A 10,501-nucleotide genomic window follows, 5' to 3' on the forward strand; every position below is an offset into this window, starting at 1 on the left:
ATGCCGACTGCTAGGATGTTCATTAATTCCGATTTAGATGATGAATGACTCAAAATCTTCGCGAGGAAAAGGGGGGTGGAAACAAGCGTCTAATTTGGCTGTCAAAGTGTACCAACTTGTCGAGATACGTCCTCATCCTTCTACTATCCAGGTGAAATGCATGATTTATGATATACAATAAAAGTCCTGGGAGCAGGGAAGCGAGGAAACAGCTGAACACTCGATGTAAACACTACACAAAAGCTTGTGGCCATGGCGCCGTTATAAATATTTTGTCTATGTTAGCGTTTATAATAACAATATCACTAATACTTGGTTATTATTCAAGTCACAAAATGTAAATGGAGTATTGTTGGCGCTTTTTGGATCTCTTTTTATTGGCTTTTACGAGCGGAATAGAGGACCTCCCATCAGCTCCGCTGTAAACAGATTTTATTTACAAGTTAGAATGCATTAAAAAATATCCATCCGTCGTCATTTATTTCATAATCACTGTGAACGACAGGCAAAATTCCAAATAAAAAATGCAGTTTCCCTTTAAGATGAGCTCTGGCTGCTAGTTTTTTGTTGGGACATTGCATACCCTGTGGACGCTTTTCGTACTACACGTCTTTGCTGTTCTCCAGCATTTCAATCAATCAATCAATCAATCAATGTTTATTTATATAGCCCTAAATCACAAGTGTCTCAAAGGGCTGTACAAGCCATTTCTGTTTTGTTATTTTGTAGCCTGTTTAGTTTTTGTCGTTGCATAGCTTCTCCTGTGCTTCTGGTGCACTTCCTAGCTGCTCTTGTCTTTTGTTTGTCGTCAATTAAATACTATCTTCTGCATATTAAGATCACGCTAATTATTGCCACCATGCAACCAGAGCGTCACACATGTGTTGAATCATATTGTAATTGTGTGCATGTTCGAAAAAAACTAACACCATAACCATAATACGTAAATATTGGACAACATTTTTGGTACTAAACAACACAAGAAAAAGATCCGATTGATGATTTGGTTCAATTTATTTTATTGTGTAAAGAGATTCTGCATATTATTTTACAGTGGACCTGCAAAGTATTCACAGCTCTTCAGTTTTCTTACATTTTAGATTACAGCCTCCTTCCAAAAAATACACATTTTAGGGTTTACACTAAGAGTTTGCAGTATCTCCTGCTGTAGTCACTGTCTAGGTCAGGGCTGGAGCCTATCTCAGCTACAATCGGGCGGAAGGCGGGGTACACCCTGGACAAGTCGCCACCTCATCGCATATATATATATATATATATATATATATATATATATATATATATATATATATATATATATATATATATATATATATATATATATATATATATATATATATATGAATGTGTGTGTGTGTGTGTGTGTACTAAATACAAACGTATATTACTATGATGGATATTAAATTAATATAATGGATATGTAAATAAAATAAATGGATATTAAATGTATGTGAAAGTTTGACTCCTATTTGTTTACTTCTGTGACAACCTTCTTAAAGTTTTGTAATCAATCAGAAGTATTAAGCAGCTAAAATGCGCCAGACATGGATAAGTGTGGAGAGAGAGTTTTAAATGTTTTCCCATCATGCACTGATTTAAATGGGTGTAACTTTGAATTTAGTTGGGTTATGTGTGACCATGTGTGTTGACCTTTAAGTTAGTCTTTTTTTTTTTGCACCATGACTAGGGAAGGTTGTTTGGAACGTGTCAAATAAGTAAATGTTGTGCTACTCTTTCGAAGTAGGTTCAAGGGTCATTCGTCTGATTTACTCACATTGTCATCAAGCTGGCAGAAAATATATAGTTCAGACACCGCCTGGTGTTTACTAATAATTTGAAAGCACTCCTCACTGCTTTGTTTAAGTTAAAGTTAAAGTACCAATGATTGTCACACACACACTGCGTGTGGTGAAATTTGCCCTCTGCGTTTGACCCATCCCTTTGCTCACCGCCTGGGAGGTGAGGGGAGCAGTGAGCAGCAGCGGTGGCTGCGCCCGGGAATCATTTTGGTAACCCCCCAATTCCAACCCTTGATGCTGATTGCCAAGCAGGGAGGTAATGGGTCACATTTTTATAGTCTTTGGTATGACTCGGCTGGGGTTTGAACTCACAACCTACCGATCTCAGGGCGGACACTCTAACCACTAGGCCACTGAGTAGTTTAACTCATGACATCTTGCGGGCCAAATTGATGAGGCTCGTGGGCTGTAGTTTGGACACCCCTTGTCCGGGTTTTATTTATTTTTTAAATTATTTATTAATGTATTTATTTATCTACATAGGTCTACTGCGTGTTTCCTTGTTAGATGCTCTATTGTGGGCACATATCTGTAAGAGAGGGGAGTTTTACAGGTCACATGTGATTGTGTCAAAGTGAGACGGAACAGGAAGCGTCTTACCTGTGATGTTTGCAAAGTGCAACTCTTTAGTTAAGTTGTGACATGCTGCTTGTTTCTTGACAGCCTCCAGTTGAACATCATCTAGTGTTCCATTCTTTGCTGTTGCACACAGAGACAAGTTTATCATGTCGCAATAAACCAAAAAGAAATCTGAGTCAAACACAGATTGTTGAGTATTATGGAAGATTTGATGTGGACTCACTAAACAGGTAGATGTTTCTCCCACTCTGGAGTTCCCCAGTAGGTGTCTTCACCGGAGCGTTATGGAGCCAGAAAAGACAGTCGGGACACGTCTTTCGAAATGTCACATTGTGCGTGTGCCCGGACACGGTAAGGGAAACTATTCGACATGAATTAGAAAAATAAACTTGCAAAGTAGTGTGATTCAGTAACGGTACAGCATGTCAAATCTATCAAAATGTACTCACATTCCACATTTGTAGCGCTCCCTGAAGTGGATTAACCGTCTCATGATAGCATGTTCCAGCTCTTGTAAGGAAAAAAGTAAAAAGCAGGACTATCACAACGTCTGTTTTATCTAAACTGACATAAATAATGAAAAAAAATAAGTTACATTTTGTCGCCCCAGCGTGCTGTAAAGTCATTACTGTTGAGGATCGGTGTGAATTCAACCCAAGAGCTGCTGACTGTTTTAAGTTCTTTCATTAAATCTTCATGGTCTGATGTTCCAGCGTAAAAGATCCATTTTCCAGAGACCTATGAAGAAATATGACCAAGACTTTTGTTATTTAAATGTTGGTATCTTCACAGATTTTAGGGACTATGCACCAGGTTCGGGTCATCCAGAGGCACGACAAGCTCTTCACAGGTAGGATCAGACGCAGAAGTCAGAGAAAAAAGAGCCAGCAGACCTAAACAGTTGTAAACAAACATGACGACAACTGGACACCACGCTGATGGCAGGAAGAGTGTCCATAGATGTGAGGAGGAGGAGCTGTTATATAGTACGAGACATTGTTATGTAATCAAGGACTTGTGACCTGACAATGAACTTGGGTAATCATTCATTAGTGTCAAGGTATTGATTCTTTTTAAATGCCACCTGATTCATCATGGCGGGACCCAGGCCCTATCTGCTACTAATAAAGAATCCTTGGAAAAAAATGTGTGTAATCCAAACGTGTGACCTGTAAAGGAGTGTCGAAGGTAACTGATTAAACTCCTCCCCAGGTTCTGTGTGCAGAACAGTGATGGTACACATAGTCATTAGCAGTGTTGGGACTAACGCGTTACAAAGTTACCGCTGTTATTTTCGGCGGTAACTAGTAGTCTAACGCGTTAGTTTTTATATTCAGTAACTCAGTTACTGTTACTACATGATGCGTTACTGCGTTATTTTACGTTATTTTTTATGTAGTATTGGCTAAAAACAAAAGATCTGAGTGTGTTTTATTGGAGCGCTGTGGTGTCGTTCTTCTGTGTCACAAGGGAGAGAAGAGGCGCGGTGTGTGTGGGTGTGTGTGTGGGGCGGGGGGGGGGCGTGTTTGTGTTTAATAACAAGACATCATGGCGGAGCCGAAGCCGAGTTTCTTAACATGGAGATATTCTCACTACTTTTCTTTTGTCGAGCACAAAGAAAAGAACATTTTAGTTAAATGTAAGTTGTGTCTTGGATCAAAGATCCTATCTACTGCCCAAAACAGCAATTCAAATCTGCTGAAACAGTTACAAAAGGAACATGCTTTGACAAAGCTAGTAAAGAGAGACACAGACTCCGATGCCACTTCAGCTCCACTTAAGGATTTTAATGGAGGGACTGCTAGCCAGGACAAATTTAATAGAGCCATTGCAGCGTATGTGCTAGAAGACATGCAGGCTATTTCTACAGTGGAGTCACCCGCTTTCAGGCAGCTAATTAGCATGATACCGGCGTCAAACAGCAAATGGCACGGAAAACATTTTCCACGTACCTGGACACAGTGGACAGTGAGTACATAAAAATTGAAAGCGAGCTAAAGAAAACACTCCAAACTCTGCCTCTGCTCAACATTCAGCACTGAAGGTACACACACTCTGTCAATTGTCTTATATACTCTTTCATTCTAGACTTCTAGAGTGTTTGATTATCCCATCACTCTAAATGTATAGACTATAAAGTTCACAAACATAAAGAGGGATCCTAGTGGGCCAGGCCAATCTTTCCTTTTCTCTAAACTAAAACTGGGGAAATGCGTAGAGTGTTCTGGGCTTCAGTACAGTGTTGATCTCCTAAAGACATGATTTGATTTGCGAATTCCTTGACAGAAAACAATGCCTAGTTAGGCTTTGTGTATGTCATGTGTGCCTTTCTTAGGTGAAGCCAGGTTTACAGCTATGTTGTTATTATGCTGTTTGTTACTTATGTATGTTATGTTGCAGCTATTTAAAATAGTTTTTTCAATTTGTTCTGGCCTGAAATAAATTGGCCCTTTGAAACATATCTTTGTCTTTGTGTAGACAACATGGCTTAGCAGAGTTCAGTGACGCAAATGCATGTCAAGTTTATCAACAGATTTTATTATTCTCCAGTGCAATAACAGTACTGAAATGAAGGCTAAAAGGGCATTAATGGGAGCTTTAAAAAAAAAGAAGTAACTAAATGGTTACTTTTCACAGTAATGTATTACTTTTTGGTGTAAGTAACTGAGTTAGTAACTGAGTTACTTTTGAAATAAAGTAACTAGTTACAGTAACTAATTACTGTTTTTCAGTAACTAACCCAACACTGGTCATTAGTACTACTACAAAACAGAAATAAAATACACTTAATAATTAAAAAGCTTGGATGATCCGTCTAAGGCTCAATCACTATTTCATCGACAGCAAAATGAGCGAATCAGTGATTGAAAAAAATACAAACCACTAACTACTAACTTTTTTTTAAAGTCTTATTCCGTTGATATGGAGTTGATATGGAGGATTTTACAATCCTCTTAAGTGGTGTTTTCTTTGTCAAATTATGCATCTTCAAATCTTCGACCTGTGTTTGGAGAGTAGCCAAAAACGAGCTTCTCCTGTTTGAAAGACCAACAGCCGCAAAGTGAATGCAGTGTATGTGCAATAAAGGTATGATACAATTTAAAATATTGCGCAAGAAGAGAAATATTGTCATTTGGGACACTTCTCACCAAAACCTAAACATTCCTATGTACTTTAAACGTACCTTCGACTGGGGCGGAGGGATTTGTATTCATTGCTTCCCAAGTCATTGTATTCTCAGGGCATTCATTTGATCACAACCGGACTAGATGTGACCAATCCAAATCAAAGACTAGATCTGACCAATCTAAATCAAAGACTAGATCTGACCAACCAATCTAAATCAAAGACTAGATCTGACCAATGCAAATCCCAAGACTAAATCTTACCAATCCAAATCAAAGACTAGATCTGACCAATCCAAATAAAAGACTAGATCTGACCAATCCAAATCAAAGACTAGTTTTGACCAATCTAAATCAAAGACTACATTTTACCAATCCAAATCAAAGACTAGATATGACCAATCTAAACAAAGATTAGATCTGACCATTTCAAATCAAAGACTAAATCTTACCAATCCAAATCAAAGACTAGATCTGACCAATCTAAATCAAAGACTAGATCTGACCAACCAATCTAAATCAAAGACTAGATCTGACCAATGCAAATCCCAAGACTAAATCTTACCAATCCAAATCAAAGACTAGATCTGACCAATCCAAATAAAAGACTAGATCTGACCAATCCAAATCAAAGACTAGTTTTGACCAATCTAAATCAAAGACTACATTTTACCAATCCAAATCAAAGACTAGATATGACCAATCTAAACAAAGATTAGATCTGACCATTTCAAATCAAAGACTAAATCTTACCAATCCAAATCAAAGACTAGATCTGACCAATCTAAATCAAAGACTAGATCTGACCAATCCAAATCAAAGACTAGATCTGACCAATCCAAATCAAAGACTAGATCTGACCAATCTAAATCAAACACTAGATCTGACCAATCCAAATTTATGAACAGGAACTGATGAAGCCTACTTGGATGAGAGGCAAAACATCTAAGACAAACTGAACATTCCAGTTGCGATCGATTGCCCTGAGAGTTGCTACAGAGCACCATCGAATTTCAGCAGTCTTAACGGCTTTCAGAAAGAAGCTGTTCTTCAGTCTTGGTGGTCCTACTACGGATGTGCCGCAGCCTCCTGTCTGAGTGGAGGGGGTCTCAGAGAGGGTGTCTAGGGTGGGTGGGGTCCTTGGTGATGCAGAGAGCCTTCCTGCTGCATCTGCTGATGAAGATGTCAGTGGTGGTGGGAAGAGGGACTCCCCACAACTTTCTAAACAGCTTTCACCACCCTCTGCGGTGCCTTCCTCTCTTCAGCCGTGCAGCTGCTGTGCCACACGGTGCTGAGGGTGCTCTCCACCATACATCTTCTAAGAATGGAGCGCCCTAGTCCAGCATGACACAGCTTCCTGAGGAAGTGTAGACACTGGTGTTCCTTCTTCAGCAACCATGTCCCAGAATAGATGAACCCCAAGATACCTGAAGTTGGAGACCGTTTTCACATTTCCCAGGGGCGGGGGGGATTTGGATGTCTGACATTCCTGAAGTCCACCACCACCTACTCTGTTTTTTTTTTACATTAATGCAAAGGTTGTTGCTTTTACACCAATCCACCAGATGTTCTACCTCCTCTTTGTACTCGGACTCGTGGTTGTCTTTGATGCGTCCCAACTGTTGTGTCATCTGCAAGTTTCTTAAAATGACCGCTGGGGTGTTTAGCAGTGCAGTCATAGGTCAGTAGCAGGACAGTTGCTAGGAATTCTGGGCCCCCTGAAATAATTTTGGTGTGGGCCCCTCTACACCATTCATTGCTTGTGTGTGGCGAAGTGTGGGTCCTAGTGGGCTGTGGGCCCTTAGAATTGTCATCACCTTTCCCCCTATAACACGTCAGCACGAGTCAGTAGTGTGAAGAGAAGGAGGCTCTGCACACTTTCCTGGTGAGAGCCTGTACCGAGAAGAGGAGCCAGTGTTGTGGGTTCTGAGACTTTTGGGCTGGAAGTCCAGGCCCCGGATTAATGCTTAATTTGTGGACCCATCAGATGTAAAGACATTATGTGCCTCCAATCTTTTCTTCTCTAAATAAATAAATATTTGCCTCTAAATCTTTCAAAATAGCCAAAATCTGTACTGATGTAGGTAAATAGTCAGTATTGTAAAGAAAAGGAGGCTTTGCACACTTTCCTGGTGAAAGCCTGTACCGAGAAAAGGAGACTGTAGCGGAGTCTTTTGGACTGGAAGTCCAGGACCCAGTTGCCAAGTCTTGGACTTGCTACAGTATAAACTGAAACTGGAAAATTCCCAAGAAAATGTTGATGGGCCTGCTATCTTAATTATTGAACACCAAAGTTAATTTAAAAATAAGTGAAAATTAGCTATAAAATGATTTTGTTTATTTCTGCATAATAACAGGCTAAAATTAGCATGATAACTAGGGAACACACATAGAGAGGCACCAGATGAGGCGGTTTGGGCATATGGTCAGAATGCCCCACCAAACACCTCCCTGGGGAGGTGTTTAGGGAACGTCCGACAGATAGGAGGCCACAGGGAAGACCCAGGACAGGTTGGAGAGACTATGGCGTGGAAAGGCCTCAAGATTCCCCGGGGCGAGCTGGACTAAGTAGCTGGGGAGAGGGAAGTCTCAGCTTCTCTGCTTAGGCTGCTGCCCCCGCGACACAACCTCAGATAAGCGAAAGATGGATAGATAGATGGACTAGGTCAGTGTTTTTCAACCTTTTTTGAGCTTAGGCACTTTTTTTGCATTGAAAAAATCCGAAGGCACACCACCAGCAGAAAGCATTAAGAAACGAAACTCAGTTGACAGTAAAAAGTCGTTGTCGCAATTGTTGGATATGACTTTAAACCATAACCCACCATGCATCACTATAGTTCTTGTCTCAAAGTAGGTCTACTGTCACGACCTGTCACATCACGCCGTGACTTATTTTGTTTTGTTTGCTGTTTTCCTGTGTGTAGTGTTTTAGTTCTTGTCTTGCGCTCCTATTTTGGTGACTTTTTCTGTTTTTTTTTTTGGTATTTTCCTGTAGCAGTTTCTTGTCTTCCTTTGAGCGATTATTTCCCGCATCTACTTTGTTTTAGCAATCAAGAATAATTTCAGTTGTTTTTTATCCTTCTTTGTGTGGACATTGTTGATTGTCATATCATGTTCGGATGTACTTTGTGGACGCCGTCTTTGCTCCACAGTAAGTCTTTGCTGTCGTCCAGCATTCTGTTTTTGTTTACTTTGTAGCCAGTTCAGTTTTAGTTTCGTTCAGCATAGCCTTCCCTAAGCTTCAATGCCTTTTCTTAGGGGCACTCACCTTTTGTTTATTTTTGTTTTAAGCATTAGACACGTTCTTACCTTCACACTTCCTCCCGCTGTTTCCGACATCTACAAAGCAATTAGCTACCTGCTGCCACCTACTGATATGGAAGAGTACTACACGGTTACTCTGCCGAGCTCTAGACAGCACCGACACTCCACAACAAAACATAATTTGCAGACTATAATTACTGGTTTGCAAAAATAGTTTTTAACCCAAATAGGTGAAATTAGATAATCTCCCACGGCACACCAGACTGTATCCCGCGGCACACTAGTGACTAGACTAGGGAACAGTTAGCTTGCTTACAAGATGGCAGCAGGTATCGAAATCCATGATTATTAAGTTTAAACATACGAAATTAGCTAAATATGTAATCATAAGACGTTACCATGCAATTAGCATACTTGTAAGATGACAATCCATGATTTTTAGGTTTAAATGTACAAAGTTACCTAAAATACTTGTATAAAACATGCTAACATGAAACAATATGCACACTCACCAGTGTGTATTCTGGCAAATATAAACCTGGTCTGTGTTTTTTGAGACCAACTTCTTCATGTGAACATTGTTAAATAAATGATGTTAACCATCCCAAGCGGCCCGATCCTTGGAGCTGCTCAACAACAATCCACTCAATCAGGCCTGGACCTAACCAATCTGGCGCCCTAGGCAAGATTTTAGGTGGCGCCCCCCCACATCGGCAGTGAAGTGTATATACTCACAAGAAACTGAATAGCTTTGTCTTTGACCTTTTTTTTTTACTTAAAGAAAGCAAATTAACATATTATATGAGAATGTTATGTTATGATTATCTTTAACCGAATCACAGCAGTGCTCAAATTAAAAAACCGCATTCCCTCTCATGTGATATTGCTTAATTAACATTAATGATGTGCACTTTAACAACTAGGCTTACAACTATACCTAATATATATATAAAGGGGTGGAAAAGTGACTATTACCTGCAGGTCAAACATTAGCTAACCAGAAGGCAATAACAATGTAAACAAAAAACACCTGCTTAAAAGATCTAATACAAATGTCCCTGAGGAATGTAAGGTGGGAGTACTGTAATTACCTAACGTTACATTATTATTTTCCATAACAACTTAGCCCCCTCCACAATATTAACCCGACGTTTAAACAGAACTAGCTATTTATTGATTAGCAATTGCCGAATCATGTAACATTAGCTTAATGCTAAAAACCCAGGTTACTATCACATTCTGTAACAGACAAATAATTTAATGTAGGCTAACGTTACCTCCCTGCTACCTCTGTCTTTTTCTCGTTTCTCCTCCTCTTCTTTTCTATTTTTTCTTCCCTGGGCACCTGACAGTTTTGGTCGTTTTGACATCTTGTGTTGATTTCTAGATGTGGTGACGTCCAAAAAGAGTCATGATACGGGAAGGGAGGGGGCGCAGCGTGCGGGGGGAGGGGGGCGTAATGTTGTAACAAATAATATTTCTATTAAAAAGGCTTTACTTTGCATTTTAATTAACTTGGGGTTGTTTTTTGTATTTAGAAATAATAGTACCAACTTTTTTTTTTTCTTTTTTTTCTTCTCCAACATTTGTGGCACTGGCGTGGCGCCCCCTGATGGACGGCGCCCTTAGCATTTGCGTATACGGCCTATGCCACGGGCCGGCCCTGCACTCAATCGAGGAAGAAAAGACGCACAAAGGACAAAAGAAGACTGTGAA

At 39.9% G+C, this 10,501-nt stretch overlaps 1 long non-coding RNA gene across 1 annotated transcript; it reads right to left on the reverse strand.

Annotated features, from left to right (window-relative positions):
- Positions 1–2,224: 2,224 nt before the first annotated feature.
- On the reverse strand, positions 2,225–3,367 carry LOC133652311 (uncharacterized). The gene is made up of 6 exons (XR_009826563.1): positions 3,207–3,367; positions 2,992–3,134; positions 2,846–2,906; positions 2,620–2,757; positions 2,418–2,516; positions 2,225–2,346 (listed from the first exon to the last, which is right to left on the reverse strand). It is a non-coding gene; the product is annotated as an uncharacterized LOC133652311 (long non-coding RNA).
- Positions 3,368–10,501: the final 7,134 nt, after the last annotated feature.

The sequence above is a fragment of the Entelurus aequoreus genome, linkage group LG06 (genome assembly GCF_033978785.1).
Source record: "Entelurus aequoreus isolate RoL-2023_Sb linkage group LG06, RoL_Eaeq_v1.1, whole genome shotgun sequence".
Classification (NCBI taxonomy): domain Eukaryota; kingdom Metazoa; phylum Chordata; class Actinopteri; order Syngnathiformes; family Syngnathidae; genus Entelurus; species Entelurus aequoreus.